Below are 19,295 nucleotides of genomic sequence, written 5' to 3'. Positions count from 1 at the left end.
GATAATTTGTGAATACCTCCTTTGCAAATCATGCTTCCGACCTTTACTCCAGTGCTATTATACTTTCCACCTCGGAAGACTTTCGTGTGAGCAATGAATATCCGAGCATGGGACTCCACTTTGGGTAGCAAAGTCATTGGGCACTACTCACAGCTTTCGATAGGAGATACAACATAGCTTCCACATACATAGGATCCACCACTTGGCCCTAATGATTTGCATCAGAGGATTGGTTGCATTCTCCAATCTATACATGACTACCTCGAGAAACACTTTCATAAACCTATCCCTCTTTGTTGCATTCTAGTATACCATGTTCCAAGGAAAGAACACCATTATCTCGTCATGTTTAATGGTGCAAAATGAATGGAATGATGGCTCTTACGAAGGATTGTGCATCCTTAGCACCTCCTCAAGCCCTACGTACTTCATTCTTAGATGATCCTTATTACCAAGGTTATTTCTAGAATTCAAAGGGTAGAGGAGGGCCCAATTAATTAGCTTTCACATTTTTGCATTCCTAATGAGGTTTTACTTCTATGCCTCACATAGTTTTAAGGAATTTAAACCGGTCTCAATTCAGCCCTCATATTTGAAATTTCCCAAAGGAGAGATAGCAAAGCTGGCACAGAGCAAAGGAAAAGGGAGCAAGAGAGGGTGGGAGCTAGGAAGTTTCAAGGAAGAAGAGCATGAAGGAGAATTGTGAGCAAAGCATGAGCATGAATGTGCATGTGCCTGAGAGAGAGAGAGAGAGAGAGAGAGAGAGAGAGAGCTCTCACCTTCTCTCTAGGAGGATGCTTGAGGGGGGAAATCAGGCCTTCGTTTCAGAGACAACCTAGATATCAATTCATGGAGGAGACTGCTACAGTGTATGGAGATGCAGTGTGGGACAAAATTATGGTGCTAGACCCTCATGGCCCCCTGGAGGAGATCACCTATGGTTTAACAGAGGTATTACATGTGTCAGCATAGTATGCATTCCCACACACAACAATATCATCCACCCCTCCTTGCAGCACTGCCCCACAAAATAGCTGGTATGGAGATGAGTGTCATATGATGTGTAAACAATTATAGCAGGAGGTTGCTGCAAACACTCAGACACACAAGCAAGCCAAGGCCATCTTCTCACACCTAATACGAAAGAAGAAACGGGCCTACTTAGCTAGATTGGAGGCAGAGATCTACCAGTTATTCTTGGTACAGAACAGCAAGAAGGCATAGAGGATGTTTTAGGAGAGATAGCCTGGTACACCGATTATAGCACCAGAAGCTTGGGCCAACTATGCACAGTCATTATATGATATACCAGGACAGCCATCGATTCTGTACCCATAGGATACGAGGCCTACATATTGCTCTTTCTTCAAATTGCCTATGGTCAATGATGCCATTGATAGATTGGGACATGGAAAGGCTTTGGATCATGATGGATTAGCGAGAGAGCACTTTATGTATGCACGGGACATTGTGGCACCGCTTCTTGTGTATGTGTTTAATAGAGCAGTTTGTGAAGGATTCCCCCCTAGTTGGATAGAGCATACCATTGTACCGCTCTTTAAGAGTGGAGATCTAATGATGCCCAACAATTACAGGACTATCATGATTGGCCATTGCCTGGCCAAGATATATGGATCCATCTTGGAAAAGGAGTTAATGGGTAGCAATGCATGGACACAAAGTGGTAGGACAGGCGAGGTTATACCACTTTGGATCACATCCTGACTCTCCAGGCACTCATAGAGAAAGGCAAACATCATCATAAAAGGATATATTGTTGCTTCATAGACTTCTGCAAAGCCTTTGACACAATCCCACGGACCAGCTTGATGCAAAGTCTATAGGATATTGGAGTACCACATGAGATGCAGTGGGGGATATATGCCTTGTATGAGACGGTGATGGGCCAAGTTACAGCACCTAGAGGGCTGTTAGATGCAGTTATGAGTACTATTGGCATGAAGTAGGGGTGCCCTCTCTCTCCCACACTATTTGGCATATACATTGATGAGCTCTCAGAGTATATCGATAGGATAGGAGGACCCGGAGCCAGCCTAGTAGGAATGTTGATACCCATACTACTCTATGCAGATGATGTAGTTTTGATTGTAGATTCTCCGAAAGGATTACAAAGACATTTAGATGCGCTACAAGCTTTTTGCGAGGACAGGGATCTAACAATAAACCTTGGGAAAACCAAGGTTATAGTATTTAATACTACACAGGCTTGGGTGATGTGCTTAGCACAATAGTTCACTTTCAAAGGTGAGACAGTAGGGCAGGTACAATCTTATGTGTACCTTGGGGTGACCTTTTATGGTCCATAATTTTTGCTGAGAGCCACGATTGATGCCAAATTGGATAGAGGCTATGCAGCTTTGGGGGCACTAGAGAGACAGTGTACACATGTACAGTTCCAATAGCCATGCACAAAATTATGGTTGTTTGAGACATTGGTGGTGCCCGCACTATTTTATGGTGCATCTATATGGGGTCCCAGTGTAGGGGGTGCAACTGAGTGGAGGAGATTGGAGAGGCCATTAGTGACATTGATTGCCCGCATGATCTGGAGCAAGTCATCTGTACCACATCCGATAATACGAGCTAAATTAGCAGCTGCTCCACTAGTGACTGAGGCTCTGTTCTAGGTAGTAACTTGCATACATAGATTGTGGGATCTACCTAGCTCCAGATATGCATGGTTGGCTATGATATCATCCAAGCAGCTAGCAAAGGAGGGTCAAACATGTGCTGGTATGCTCAGCTCTATAGAGATGGTTTGTAGAGCGTGAGTTGATAATGGATGCACTCCCATCCTTTCAATACAGTTTGGATTGTCCCAAGTTAGACTTGTTTCGCCATGATCGAAACAAGATCATTAGAGTTGATATTGTCAAGTTGGAGACTGAGAGGACTTGGACTAGACCACATGAGCCCCTAGGGGAGAAGATGGCACACTCCAGAGCCATTTTCTTCATTTATCTCTAGATGAACTTATAGCCAAGCCAGCATACATGGACACACACCTATCTCACGGGCTACGTAGTATTATTCGCCAGATTCGAATGCCATCACATCAGTTGAGGATAGAGATAAGGCGATACACCCACACAACCCCTCAAGATCAGATATGTCAGTTATGCCAGCAGGAGGAGGAGACAGAGGAGCATTATGTATGTAGATGCACGGTATATTATGAAATCTGAGGAAGATACCAATGTCTATGTAGAGAGGGATTTGGCCCACTCCGTAGGGTGATGGATTACGAAGATAAAAAATGCTTAGGTTTGTTTTTATCAGAGCTCAAGCGACATAGAGAGACTTTGTTGGGAGACAGATAGCTGAGAGTAGCCCCATCCAGACAAAGTACACTCAGAGGCTTCTTCACTGCCAGCACCTCAGCTAGTTTTATGCCCTCCCCTCCATCAAAAACCCTTGGTGCCACCACCACCTTATCACACACAGGCAGATTGCCACAATCTAGTGGTGTGATTTTGGACCGAGCCATTGCCATATCCAAGTCACGGAGGCCCAGGCCCCCAAGACCCATGGTTAGGATTTTTGTCATGAGAAGAGTGCAACCTTTCTAGTGATAAGCTTTCTACCTATGCTGATCAATTGGTACTTTTTAGTAATACTTGCTCGGTATTTCATTAGTTTTGGGTCACTTGCAGTCCCTCTGACTATAAGAACCTTTAGTAGCTCTCAACTTTCAGCTTGTTTATTTTGTTGTTCTCTTTGATGAGACATCACTAGCAGATGTATCAACTATTTTAGTCTCATAGGCCGTTTGGCCTTTTAGAGATGTTAATATATATCTATTTATCTATCTATCTCCTCCTCTCCTATCTCTTTGTCTTCTCTCTCTCCTTCCTCCCTCTCTCTTATCTCGCTCTCGATCGTATGTATATATATATATATATATATAATTTAATATAATTTATGTATACAATATATTATGCTCTCCACTCTCTCTCTCTCTCTCTCTCTCTCTCTCTCTCTCTCTCTCTCTCTCTCTCTCTCTCTCTCTCTCTCTCTCTCTCCATCCCTCCATCCCTCCCTCTCTCTCTCTCTCTCTCTCTCTTCGACTTTTTTCTCTCCTCCCTCCCTCTCTCTTATCTCTCTCTCTATTACTCCTCTCTCCTCTCTCTCTCTCTCTACATCTCTCTCTTCTCTCCTCTCCCAGGCTGTCTGCCCGCTATCCCATGCCCCATGCTGATCATGCCACGTGGTGCATTTGCACAGTGGCCGTTGTTATGGGCACCCCCTCCCATTTGTTGTACGTGGCTCGCGCTTCTCTCTGCATGACGTCTTGTGCTCAATGACATGTGGCAACTATTGCACAGGACCCACGTGCTCGTTACTTCGGGACCCGCTTGCCCTATGCAACTATGGGACTCTGGGCACCATGAATATACATGTCATTGTGATGCTCACTCGCCACATGTCTCACCATGTGTCCACACCACCACTGCTATGCCCGCTATCACCTCACTGCATGCATGCCATGTGTTTGCTTCAATCTCTGCATGCTAGTTGCTAGTCTCTGCTTCAAAGCGCGGGGAGCAATCGCACTATGACATGTGTCAATTCGAACACATGGCACAATTACTTCCTCCTCCTCACATTTACTACTGGCCTCCTTGCATCCCACACAGTGTCTGCTTTGTCTCGCATTGTTGTGCCACATGGCGAAGTCTTGAGGTTCCTCTCTCTACACCTCCGTGCCTCCCTCCAAACCTCCCTTTGAAAAACTTCTTCGTGAAGCTTGCTCATGGTAGGTTCATGAATAGTCACCAAAAACCCCCACTTCTATAGTGTTGGAAATAAAGTCCTACTTCATGGAAGTGACGCTAGAAGCAGATCATTTAAGGATAATATAAGAGCCTATAATAGTGTCATGGCGTTTGCCTCATTGGGAACCCAAGTTGATCAAATGTTTTCTGGGAATAGGGGTATCCATCATTTTTGGACTCACGGCACAGTGTACCATCGTGTCAGGAGTTTGCTACCTGATGAGTCTAGATAGGAGCTTCCACAGTTTTCACAATCATATGTCCATGATACAGATATGAGTTGCAAAACCGTTTGGATGGGATGCGTGGTTTGAATCTTGGCATTTTGGAATTGTTGCAAAGGATGATGCATGAATGCAATCCATATGCCAGTGCACTGGTTTCTGTGGGGGAAGTATTGAGAAGAAATCCACATGCAAACTTGAAGATGGTAATTTGTGAGAGCCGGTCAACCTCAAGATAGTACTTGGTCCCAATAGCTAGCGAGGTTGCCGCTATCATGCCAGGGCAAGGGGATGATTCTGATGTCGGGAATCGAGACATCCAGTTTTTAAGACGCAATGGATTGATAACCAGAATATCAAATTTGCATCGATCATACATGTCTCTCATGTATGTTCTTCTATTTCCCCGAGGGGAGGATGGATGGGATTTATATATTCCTTATAGAGATGTTCCTATTCACGTATCATTACATGATGTACAAAGGAAAATTTGTGTGACACAGAGACAGTATTATGCGTACCGTCTGTAGGTAAGGCCTGATACAAGTGCATGCCTTCTACAAGGGGGGAGATTATTGCAACAATATATTGTTAATGCATATAGTAGTATGGAAGAGTCCAGATTGGTGTGGATACTCAAGAATCAATCTTCTTTATGTGCAGAAGTTTATCAAGGATTGATGTACATGCTAAACGTAGTTGATGCGGTCCATAATGTACTGGGCAACGCTATCGAGCGTAGAGTTGTGTTGCCATCCTCTTTTATAGGAGGACCACAGTATATGTGCCAGTTATACCAGAATGCAATGGCAATTGTGAGAAAAAAGGGTAAACTAGATTTGTTTATTACCTTCACCTGTAACCCAAAATGGTCAGAAATATCTGAAGGATTTTTGCTAGGTCAAAGAGCACAAGATCGCCCGGATTTGACAACCCGTGTATTTTATCAAAAACACAAGGATCTGATGCAGTCGATTCTAAAGCATTATTTGTTTGGAAAATTTGCTAGGTATATATGTGTGATTGAGTTTCAAAAGAGAGGTCTTCCGCACTCACACATACCATTTATTTTGGAAGGTGCATTCACACCTACTCAAGTTGGTCACTATGATCAATTGGTATGTGCAGAAGTTCCTGATAAAACCCTTTTCCCTGAGTTGCATGAGATTATTGCACAATGCAATGTTTATGGCCCATGTGGTGTACTTAATGTCTCTGCTCCTTGCATGTTTGATGGCAAATGTAGTCGTCACTATCCGCATCCCTTCTCTCAGTCTACTGTGGTGGGTAACGATGGTTACCCTATTTACATGCGTCAAGATGATGGTAGAAAGATACGGGTGAAAGAGGATATAGTAGATAATTGTTGGATTGTGCCATTCAATCCTTTCCTCTCTATGAAGTACAAGGCACATATCAACGTTGAAATTTGTTCCACAATTACTGCAATCAAGTATTTATATAAATACATGTATAAGGGTCATGACAGAGCAACCGTCAGGATGCAGATAAATCGTGTGGAAGGACAAGGACAACTACACAACCCAGTTGATTGTGGAATTGATGAGATAGACTATTACCTAGATTCACATTATGTATCAACATCAGAAGCATGCTAGTGCATTTATGAGTATGATATGCATGATGAAAAGCCAGATGTACAAAGGTTGCAAGTCCATCTTCCAATGTTGAATAATGTGATATTCAGAGATGATAATGATTTGCACAATGTGGTGGATAGGGGATAGAACAGAAAGACCAGCCTCATGGAATGGTTCACTTACAACCGATTGCAACATGATGCAGATAATTTGCTTTACAGTGACTTTCCATGCGAGATGGTTTGGAACAAATCCAATAAAAAGTGGTCTAGAAGAAGGCAGGGCAATAGCATTGGTTGGATGTATAACATTTCTCCATCCGCTGGTGAATTATATTTCATGCGTATTCTACTTAACGTTTGCAAGGGTTGTAAGTGTTTTGATGACTTGCGCACTTTTGATGGGCAAGTTTACCCTACTTTCAAGGCAGCATGTATAGCTAGAGGGTTATTGGAAAGTGATGAGGAATGGTTTATCTGCATGCAAGAGGCCGTTTTACATCAAAATAGTACACAGTTGAGGCACCTTTTTGTTGCAATTTTGATTTTTTGTGAGCCAACATCTCCAGGAATTTTGTGGGAAAGATTCTCAGATGATCTATCGGATGATTTCTTCCATGCATTCGAATCAAGTATGGTTGACCATCATGGATTGGCATGGAAGGAGGCTCTATGGCACTTGGAGCATATTCTCCAACAACATGGGAGAAGGTTGGTAGAGTTTGATGGATTGCCTACCTTGGATAGATCATGTGTATTGGCAGCTACAAATGCTCTATTGCAAGAAGAAAGAATGTTTGATTTTGAGAGTGAGGCAAAGCCTCTTCAGACTTTGGTGGGTGACAAATTTTCATAGTCTTTTTTATATCATTGTGTTCTTTTAGGCGATCAAAGGTCTATCAATTGTAAGCCTTTGAAGTGTGGATTAAAAATTGGTGATGACTATTTTTGTATAATTTTCATGAGCTCATTCCATATTCCATTCAAAAAATGTACATCATCTTCACCGGCACCATTTGTTCTTACACGGGTTCCTAACTTCAAGGATTATGTGGATGGCTACCTATGTGATGGGCAAGAAATGCTAGTTGGATATGCAAAGCCATTACAATTTCGATTTTACATGCAAGGTGACAGACCAATGATGCAATACAAGGTGCATCCAAAATCACCGAATTGGATGCCCATTGAAGGGGGAATTGAGAATTTTGACAATGTATGATTTTTGTGAGTTTTATGGGTCCACACATTGCTCTCTTTTCTTCAAATTATGGATTATCAAATGAACTATAACTAATGTTCTTTTTAATTTGTGGCTTGGTGAAGCCTTTTAATTTCTTCTCTATATATACGTTGACACATCTATTGTTACTATAATATGATATGTATTGTTATTGTAATATGATATGATAGGATGGCAGCATTATTTACATTCACCACCGAGACAATTGTACAGGTAGCAGGTACATAATTGTGTATTAGTCAGTTGCTAAGTTGACTTATTTAATAGTATAGTCATTTACCTTTAGGAATATATAGATCCCGATGGTTGGAGAGCTGGGGTGTGCGCCCAGCTATTGGTTGACATCTTGGAGTTGGAGAGCTTTATTGGGTAGATAACCTATATTTTTTTTTATTTTGTTTTTTTCATATAGGTGAAAGCTACTTAGGTTACATATATAAGTGAATAAACATGATATTATTTTCCTTTAGGGCAGTTCCCGACTCAAGTTTTGCAATGAATCTCCTCGGTCCAGCATATGATGGGGTGGAACGTCTCAATCTTGGATATTTTGCCGTGAGTTCTCAGCATCTTGCTGGGAATAATAGTCCCCAGACCATCTATGTGAACTTCATTGGGTACCTGGAGCCGATGGGAACATATGTATTTTATTGAGGGGCGAACGGAGGCTTTGTATATGCATTTATGTACCACATACACACTCCTGTGCACTAGCGTAAGCATTCTAATTAACGTGTTGAGTATTATTAAGACACAATTATAAAATTTCCTTGATTTAATGATTATAATTCTTAAATGATCTTTTTGCCTTGCATAGGTTGACACCATGCACGTGTGTTGGTGCATGAGGTGGGACATAGACATAGTCTGTTTTCTTAGGGGAGCTAATATAGACATTCTGTATGTAGATATATGAATTTGTAAGATTTTGTAGTACTCTTTTATAGAGAATATATTTTGTTAGGTATGCTAATTTTAAGTAAATCTTCTTTTGTTGTGTTTATTGAAGCATGCACATATATGTTTATACTCAAACAAATTCATAAATTCTATTTATTTATACTCAAACACGTTTATTTCAAAAAAATTCATGAATTCTATTTATTTATACTCAAACTAATGTATCCCCATAGACCAAGATTGATTGTGTTACAATCTAGCACTACATTGGCATACAATGCATTATGCACGTAATCTTGCAAAATTCCATATATGAAAGCAAAGAGGGGATATGCATACAAACATGTTTAATTCAAAAAAATTCATGAATTTTATTTATTTATACTTAAACTAATGTATCCCATAAACCAAGATTAATTGTGTTGCAATCTAGCACTACATTGGCATACAATGCATTATGCACGTAATCTTGCAAAGTTCCATGTATGAAAGCAGAGAGAGGATATGCATACAAACGTGTTTAATTCAAATAAATTCATGAATTTTATTTATTTACACTAGAACTAATGTATCCCATAAACCAAAATCGATTGTGTTGCAATCTAGCACTACATTGGCATACAATGCATTATGCATGTAATCTTGCAAAATTCCATGTATGAAAGCAAAGAGGGGATATGTATACAAACATATTTAATTCAAACAAATTCATGAATTTGATGCAGTGCATAATCTTGCAAATTTTATGTATGAAAGCAGAGAGGGGGTTTTAGAAATGCTGTTGGACAAAATTACATTGAGTGAGCAAGCCAAGTGGTTCCAGTGTTGGAACTTCAGAATTTCTCTTTTGAAATTAAAGATCCAGCCTTGAGACCTAGCAGAGCGGGTCTCCAACCCATCGTAGACAGGTCAAACTACTCGTCTCTATTACATGTGTGCGTAAATTGCAATAGACATGTTTAATTTAAAAAATTCTTGGATAGAGGAACAAAAGTCCTGAAGCAACGTATCGTGCTTTCCACAAAAACAATGCCCCTACTTTTCTGCCCAGGCAAGAGAAAGATAAATACGTGGGAGGAAGGAGAGAGAGAGAGAGAGAGGCAAATTCCATGCTTAAACCCCCCCTTCATGCATTGAGTTGAACATTTGAAGCAAAGATGTCCATGAAACTATGGTGCATACATAGATCAACGTAAACTGGACTCTAGAGCATGAATCTATCTCCATGGAAACTGAGAGCCCGAGCCTCCACCAATCTCCACGAAAACTAAGAGCCCGATCTCCACAGAAATTGAGATCGCCACAGAAGCTGAGGTCGTTTGCAACTCTATTGGAGACAAGCTGCATGGAAACTGAGATCTTAATGGAAGCTGAGGTCTCTGGTGAGACTGCTACTTTGCTAGAGACTAGATGTACATTTGCTGGCACACAGGAGGGTGGATGTATGTCGTAGAAGAAGACTCTGGGGAGGGCAGAAGATGTGACACCAAGGAGAATGGAGCACGTAGAAAGGAGAGTTGAGATGTGACTCTAGACACCAATGAGAATGGAGAGGGTGACGAGCGTCGAGCATGGTGAAGTGCAGCCCAAGAAGCCTTAATGGCATGGCAAGCAGCTGCGTATTCTTTTGGCATGATGGTGATGGTCTTCATGGTGTTCATGGCATCATAGGGCATTGCAAGAGCATTTTCACTCCTCCCTTCCCTTGTGACATGTGGCACTTGGTTGTCCCTCCCCTCATGACACACTGCACTTGGCTCTCCCTCCCCTTGTGACACGTGGCAAGGCTGGCTCCCTCCTCCCTCCTTAAGATATAGTATATGTAGCATGACCCATCTATGATGATTAAAGACCCGCTCTACTGGGTCTCAAGGTGGGATCTTAATTTTCAAAAAATTAAATTTCAAGTTTCAAGACTCCTCCATCTCTAAATTTCAATTTGTCAGTTGCTAGTGTTGTGATTGTGCCATAAATTTAGTGTCAATGTCATTGTGATGCTACTTAGGAAATAGAGGAAGAAAAAATTAATAGTTATTGCGACCTTTATTCCTCTAAAATGCTTGGAAGATTAATGTTTTATGTGTCATGCTCTAGCTGACTTTTGAATGCCTCAAGTTTAACCATTGCTTTCAAGCTTACTTTTCTATGCAATTGGATGCAAGAAATTCATCATGTGTTGAGCAAAGCCATCATCCAATGGAAGCAAGAACACAAAATCGATAGGGAAGGGGGATAAGCGCTCAAAAATTGAAAATGTATCTTTAGACATGTGTATGTGTTGATTATTGGGACATATGTGAGTGAGTGCATCTTTATGTATGTGTGCATGTGGTGTTGCTATACATGTGTCTCTATGCATGTCCATGGTTATCTTTATGTGGGTGCATGTGAGCACATTGTGTATTTGTTTACATGCATGGGTGACTCTTGTTTCTATCATTTTACAAAAATCTGGCAAACTTCTTGAGTTTGAGATTCTACATCCTCCATCCTACTTATGCAATTGATTGCACTTTGATCATGGAGGAGGGACCTACCTTGAGCTGGACCAACATTATGTAGGCCATGTTGTAGTATCAAGCTCGAATCCAAGATATGGGATTAGGTTGAGGGAATACTGATAGTAGACATAGATGGATTTGCAAGAGGATGAGAAATGTTATGCTCCTTCAAGTGTAACTTAGTTTTGACCCATCAAGAGCTCCTCACCTAGGTGCTTGCCAAGTTTACCGATCATGGCACCTAGTGATCACACTTCATTTTGCAACCTCTCTATTTCATCTAATGTGTATTGAGATTCAAATCCTTCATCCCTCATGATGATTTTTTGTTCTTATGGCTAAAGTTTCTTTTTGATTGAGTGCTTCTACATATGAGATCATACTTATCACTATTGCAATGTCCAATCCCATTGTGATCATTATCTTTCTCTCATAAAATTCATCTTGATCACCCACCAAAATCAAAATTCGGACTCAATGCCTAAAGACACCAAATCATGTTGCTTCATGAGGGAGAATAGATAATATAGAATGCATTGTTAGAGCAATGCAGTTTTAAGCAGCTTTAAATAGCATTATTTTGTGGCTAAGATCGATAGTATAGAGAGCATCTTGTAGTGGTGGCTCGAAGCGAATTAGCAATAATTGATATCAGTAATATAAGATGCGAGTGATATTTCTTCCATCCATAACCCTTACATAACAACTTTTATTAAAGGTTCCATATGATTTAAAGTTTGATTTAAAGACATGCATATACCAAGTGCCTAATGATTGACAGTGGATTAGAATGGTGGTTCTCAAGAAATGATGATTAGATGGGTGACTCTTTATTCTAATGTTTCTTAGAGCTACCATAAATTTAAGCAAGAATCAAAGCAAGCATGAAGGCCAAAAGGGTGAAAGATAACATGTGGGCAAGGGGGGTAGTAGTAGTTGGCAGAGCTTGCAAAGAAGAAAAGCCAAATACATGCAAACTGATCATTATACATGAGATGGAGAAAACCTAACTTTTTAAAATTTTAAAGAAAACCCATATGCGAGGCACTCCATTTTTACATGCCTCGTTGACAATGACAATGAGATGCTAATTGCAGTTTTTTCTTCTATCCTTTCATCTTCTTCATGGCTGCATTGAAATCGGTCATATGTTTGGTTACACTACAATTGCTGCTTATGAGACCAATGCCCAATAGGAAGGGTAAGACATTTCATAATTTGAGAATACCTCCTTTGCAAATCATAATTTGAGAATACCTCGGAAGACTTTCGTGTGAGCAATGAATATCCGAGCATGGGACTCCACTTTGGGTAGCAAAGTCATTGGGCACTACTCACAGCTTTCGATAGGAGATACAACATAGCTTCCACATACATAGGATCCACCACTTGGCCCTGATGATTTGCATCAGAGGATTGGTTGCATTCTCCAATCTATACATGACTACCTCGAGAAACACTTTCATAAACCTATCCCTCTTTGTTGCATTCTAGTATACCATGTTCCAAGGAAAGAACACCATTATCTCGTCATGTTTAATGGTGCAAAATGAATGGAATGATGCGAGACATCCACGACACTGCACCACCTGCAAAGGTGAACACATAACTAGAAGTAGATCTCCTGCTATCCACATGCCCTGCATAGTCTGAATCTGTGTACCCAAGTACACGCATCTCTCCTCTTCCAAAGAAGATACACATCTCCTTGGTACCCTTCATGTACCTTATGATGCACTTAACTACCTCCCAATGCCTCTTTCCTGGATTAGCCATGTACTGGCTAATACCTCCCACTGAAAATGAAATGTCTAGTCTAGTAGCTATCATAGCAACTCCCAACCACTCATGCGTAAGGAACCTTGGCCATCATGGCCCTCTCCTCGTCTAATTTTGGACTATCTGCCTAACTCAGTTTCACATATGGAGGAAATGGAGTACTTAATGCCTTCCCCCCCTCCATATTGAAATGTTGCAATACTTTTTTAACAGACTCCTTTTGTGAAAGCCAGAGTTTCGTACTCCGATCACGCATTATGCACATACCAAGAATATGACCTGCATGTCCCAATATTGTCCACATAAAGTGTTAGGAGTATCAGGCTATTAGCCTTAGCCCTTTTAGTGTAGAGCTAGTGATCAATCTCACTTCTTCTAAAACCCTGGGACCGAATGAAAGCATCAAAATTCTGATACCATTCTCTATGTGCTTCTTAAGGCCATAGAGACTCTTTTTTAGCTTGCAAACCAAATGCTCTTTGCCCTTTTCTTCAAAGCCTTCCGGCTGTACCATGTAAATTTCCTCATGCAAATCCCCATGCAAGAAAGTTGTCTTGACATCCATCTGCATAAGCTCCTTATCCTCTTCTACCACAAGTCCAAGTACACATCTAAGTGTGGCTATCTTCACAACCGGAGAGAAGATCTCATCGAATTCCACACCCTTCTCTTGCTTGAACCCTTTAGTAACCAAATAGGCCTTGTACTTAGGCACATCATCATCTTTAGCCTTCATCTTATAGACCCATTTACATGGCAATGCTTTCTTTCCATGTGGCAAAGAGTCCCAAGTCTTATTTTTCATAAGTGAATTCATCTCTGATTGCATAGCACACTCCCAATTGCGCTGATCCTCACATGTAATAGCCTTTGTGTAGGTAAGAAGGCTCCCTACAATCAATAAGCATCACATAGTCTGCCCCTGGAACAAATCTCTCAGGTGGTCTAGACACTCTAGATGATCTTCTCAATGGTATTTCAGCTTGCTATCCCACATGCATATTAGCCACATTTGGCTCATCATTTCCACCAATAGATGATCCATCATTTGCCCTTGATTGTGTATCTATGGGAGTACCTGGTGGCACCATTTCTTGCACATTTGGTGCATGGACATCTTGCTATCTTCAACATATTCAGGTGGATTCACATCTTGGAAAGTGATTCTCTTCATTTCCACATCCCTCATGTGTGTCTTATGCATCTTCTTTTCATTGAAGACCACATCATGCCTTCGTATGATCTTCTTTGCTTTTGGATCCCAAAGATGATAGCCATCTATCCACTTTCACCATAACCCAAAAAGATGCATTTCTTAGACTTAGGATCTAGCTTCTTCCAAAGCTCTTTTAGCACATGTGCATATGCCTCACACCCAAATATGTGCAAATGAGAGCAAGAAGGCTTCTTGCCACTCCATGCCTCTTCAGGATTACCACCATCCAAACTCTTAGTAGTTGATCTATTCATCACTGTAGTCTTCATTGCCTCAGGCCAAAAACCACCAGAAAGACTTGCATTGGAAAGCATACATTGCAACCTTTCTTGAATGGTGTGGTTCATATGTTCTGCAACTGGATTTTGCTCTTGAGTATGAGGGGACGTGAACTCCCTCTTGATCCCATGTGTATTACAGAAATGCTGAAAGTCGTGAGAGAGATAGTCTCCACCATTGTCAGTCCATAGTCATTTAGGCATTCTACCTGACTGATTTTTAGCCAAAGCCAGCCATTTTTGAGATACCTTGAACATATTGCTCTTCCGAGATATAGCATAAGCCCACACTTTCCTAGTTGCATCATCAATGATTATCACATAGCATTCAAACAACCCCACATAATGACCATGTAGGCATGAGACCACATACATTTGAATCCACTAGATCAGGCTTTTCAAGCTCTTTCTTTCCCCTTCTTTTATGGGCTGATTTAGTATGCTTCCCATAAAGACAGTGCCCACAAAATTCAAAATCAAAAAAACTTAAATGCGGTACATAAGAGTTTCATTCCATTCTAGCTCATGTGCCCCAACCTGCAATGCCACAAAGAAGTACTTGGTTGCTCGGTTATTGCAACAACATGATGAGACACCCCTGATACATATAAGGGATACAATGTCCCACACTTGGCACCCCTTGCCAAAACCATAGATCCCTTCTGAAGTTTCCAACTCTAAAAGCCAAAAGTGGTATGAAAACCAATGTCATCTAGCTGACTCATTAAAATAAGACTCTTGGTCATCTTAGGCACATGTCTCACATTTTTCAAAACAAATGCAGGCCCATTCGCAAAAGTAAACTTTATGTCACCTACTCCCACTATGTCACATGCATAGTTATTTCCAAGATGCACACAACTTGTCCTTCCACTATCATAAGTGGAGAACCATTTCCTATGAGGAGTAACATGGAATGAAGCACCACATCAAAAATCCAATGGTGGGAATATGCATCATCTGAAGTCGTAAGCAAGTCTGCAAGTGGACTAGACATGAAGAGAATGTCATTGTCACTATTATCAGTGTGATTGCATTAATCTCCTCAATATTCATTCTTCCTTTGTCCTACCTGGGACTCTCTTCATTCTTATTTGCACCCCAATTTGCATTCCTTTTCTTATCTCTTTTTCTCTCTTTTCATCTTGTAGCAATACTTTTTCATGTGGCCCTTCTTGCCACAATGGTAACACTCAATGTTCTATGCCCACGGATTTGCTACGAGACTTCCCTCTTTCTTGGGACTTCCCCCTGAACTGTGATATGCCACTTTGCACATTTAAGCTGCATCCTTCTTGTTGCCATACATAGACTTCTGTCTAATTTCATCGGCCAACAAGCTACCCACAACATCATAAAACTTCAATACTCCACTAGGTGCAGAGTTACTGACAGCTGTCGGAAGGTATCCCATGAGGATGGCAATGAACACAAGAGAAATATTTCCTTAGTCTCTGCATCAAAATTCATATTTTGAACTTAAAGTTGGTTGAAAATAATATTGAATTCATTCAAGTGAGAAGAAATGGAGATCCCTTCCTTCATTTGCACCTCAAGCAACCTCTTCATGAGGTAAAATTTATTAGAAGCAGTTTCCTTCTCATAAGTGGCACATAATTTCTTCCACAAATCTTCCATAGTCTGCTCATTTACTATTGTGAAATAAACTGACTCTACAAGATGAAGTCTAGCAGTAGACTTTGCTAATGCATCCAACTCATTCCAATCATCCTCAGACATATCTTCAGGCAAGGATTACCAGAATTCGAGCGACTGCATTCGAGTGAGGTGACAGTTCGAGCGAGGACTTTCATAAAATTGACATTCTAGTGTGATGATTTATGTTCAAAAAGTAGCATGCATTACTTACTTTTACAATTATTGTACTACCCATGATATTGTGAGGAATGAATTGCCTAACATACAAACAACAATTTTTGAAAAATGTTTTTGCAAGGGTCAAGGAAGAAGGAGGGGTCGAAGAAAGGGGTTAGAGTATGTGTTTTTCTTGTGAAATTTCCATTTTCAAGGCGAAAGATAATGGGAGGAGGAGCCTCCCAAGAGGCCACGATATTGCGGCCTCTTGGGAGGCTCCTTCTGCCAATTTTATTTGGGCCATAACCTGGTCAATCAAACTCCACATATGGTCATGTTTGTAGTCAAAATGATTGAAATGATATGAGTGAATCCATTTATCATGTTAGAGTGTCTAAATTCTTTGTTTCATCAGAGCTAAACCTTATCAAACTCTTATATTTTCTTAAATTTTTCTCATATAGAGTTCGGGTCCTTGGTTCTCTCCCACAAGTATATACATGGTCATGGACATATGAAGGTGATCCATATTTTGTTAGCATCATGGTCATAAGGTGATCAATAATTTATTAGCTCCATAGTTTAAACATTTTATTCATGTTATCATTTTGTGTACAAAATGGATCATATCATATGGGTAGTATGAAAATCGATGAGCTACAAATCATGGATGATTTTTTGAAGTTAGTTTCGTTATGAATCTAAAATTTTATATTGGCATTGAAAGTATATATGCCCTAATAAAAATAAATATTGGAAACATTCGCCAGGATTTGAAACTTTTATGTAAAAAAAAGTAAAGTTTCACCAACAGGATTTACATTTTTTCTTCAAAGTTTAAAAGAAAATATATTAAAAGGTACTAAAATCGATTGATATTGTGAAACAAAAAAAAAGGAGCTTGAAAAGTTTTGCCAAGATTTTATATTAATATATAAGCATAGCTTCAATAAAAACATCCCTGCTACAAATAGTTTTTTGTGAAGGATTTCTATTGGAGGAGCCTCTATATCATGGATGGGAGTATTTTTGTTTGTATGTAAGTCCACAAAACAAAGAAACCCATTCAACTCACATGCTACCTTACATAATTTTGAGTGACTACCTCGAAGTGTAGACACTGCAACATTTTCCCTTTTGTATCTATTGAATGCTTTCTAACTTGCATGGATTTATTATTTATCAAATAATAGGTTTTCTCTTTGTATGTTGCCAATAAGTTTTCATTTGTTATTTAGTGAATCATTGCTAACTTGTATGGACTTATCACTTATCCCCAATAGTAGGTTTTATCTTTATATGTTGCCAGTCATGTAGATTCAACCATTTCTAGTAAAAAACTATTGCTACTATAGGTTCATAAAAAGTTCATCACAAGCATCGCTCGAACTCTGGGCTCGCTCGAATGCAGTTGCTCGATGTTTTGACTTCCCCTCTTCAGGCTTAGCTCCAATCCTTGCCAAGGGTTTAATCTACTTCTTTTGAATAAGCACATCCCTTATCTGTTCTTTCCACAGATAGAATTTTGTCCCATCAAACTTTTTAAAGCTTAAAAACTCCTTTTCAGACATGGAAGAGGATGCCATGATGCAAATGAAATAAAATCCCAAATGCTAGTACCTGCACAAGAGAAATAATAACAAATACCAAGTGCACCCGAATATATCTGTCTTAATGAAGGATAGTGTCACCAAAACTCAAGGATCAAAGCATCAAAATGCATCTAACTCATGTGCATATACTATGCATCCATATGAGAAAATCTGGCCCAAAACAAAATGCCAACTACAATGGCAAAACAATGGCAATCCCAATGCCAAAACATGCCAAAATGCCTCAAGCATAAATGTTGTCCATGAGCATATGCATCAACAAAATCTCATCCAAGAGATCATAGCGCAATCTGTGCATCCACTGCAATATGTCAAATCTATCCTTCAGCATACAATAGCATCTATGTGCTAAATGTCCATCAATAAAGCATCCACAAGGCAATCTAGGCCTATCAGTGCATCCAAGGATCGCAATGCATTTAAATGTCATGTAAAGAATTTGTTGCAACCCACTGCAAATCACAAATGAGTGCACATGGCTCAAACTACAACTAGAGTGATCTGCATAAGGTATATCTAAAAGATCACGACCCTATGGCAATGATTACTAGTGAGAGCCTGAGATTCCTCAAAACATGGGTATCATTGCATAATCAAACTTAGCAAGGAAATCTACAAATATCTCTCTTCTACCAAAACTCCAAAGTCCCAACTAACAGATGTGAAATCGAGAGTCAACCCTTGCAGTTTACTAGCAATCAAGACCTTAGGTAACTTAGACTTTAGCCAAAATGCCACATGGCACCTGTGTAGAACTTTGGAGAAAATATAGAATAGAGAGATGAAATGGCAACACAGAGTTCTATATCTCCATGAATGCAAGACTTTGCAGGTAGCAGTTTTGGCCTATTTCCGAGTCACCAGAACTAACGAAACCAGAAATGATGCTCTCTATGAATCGGTCTAGTAGATGAGCATTGAAATGTATAAGAGGATCAAAGAAGATGAAATGTTTGATTCAGTAACTTATTACTACTTCTGCTCCTTCTCCTGGGCTAGTTGGAAGTTGAATGGAGGTCTGGAATTGCTTTGATAGTGGAACTTAAACTCGAGCTCACAAGTCATGAAAACAAAAATGGGCTGCTTCTTTGCTCAAGTCTTTCACAGAGCTCATGAAATGAGCAACAGAGTCCAAAGCCAGGGAATGACAGCACCCACGAGATGATTCCGAGAGAAATCAGTTCCCTTAGGCTCAAAAAACGTCACAAGCTCCAAAACGACACAAATTTTCATTTTTTTTCTTCAAAAACCACTCAAAGCTTGAAAAAAACATTCCATAGACTTCCAAAACCATCAATAGGCTCCCACAAGGTTCACATACCACTTGGAT

General features: G+C 40.2%; 1 pseudogene; it reads left to right on the top strand.

The window, feature by feature from the left end:
- The first annotated feature begins 1,829 nt into the window (after positions 1–1,829).
- The window catches only part of LOC147904972 (uncharacterized), a 64,651-nt pseudogene continuing 47,185 nt past the window's right edge, over positions 1,830–19,295 (top strand).

This window comes from Dipteris shenzhenensis, chromosome 2 (assembly GCF_047967505.1).
Source record: "Dipteris shenzhenensis isolate YYH24624 ecotype China chromosome 2, Dip_SZ_1.0, whole genome shotgun sequence".
NCBI classification, from domain to species: Eukaryota; Viridiplantae; Streptophyta; class Polypodiopsida; order Gleicheniales; family Dipteridaceae; genus Dipteris; species Dipteris shenzhenensis.
This window is presented reverse-complemented; position numbering and strand designations above follow the sequence as displayed.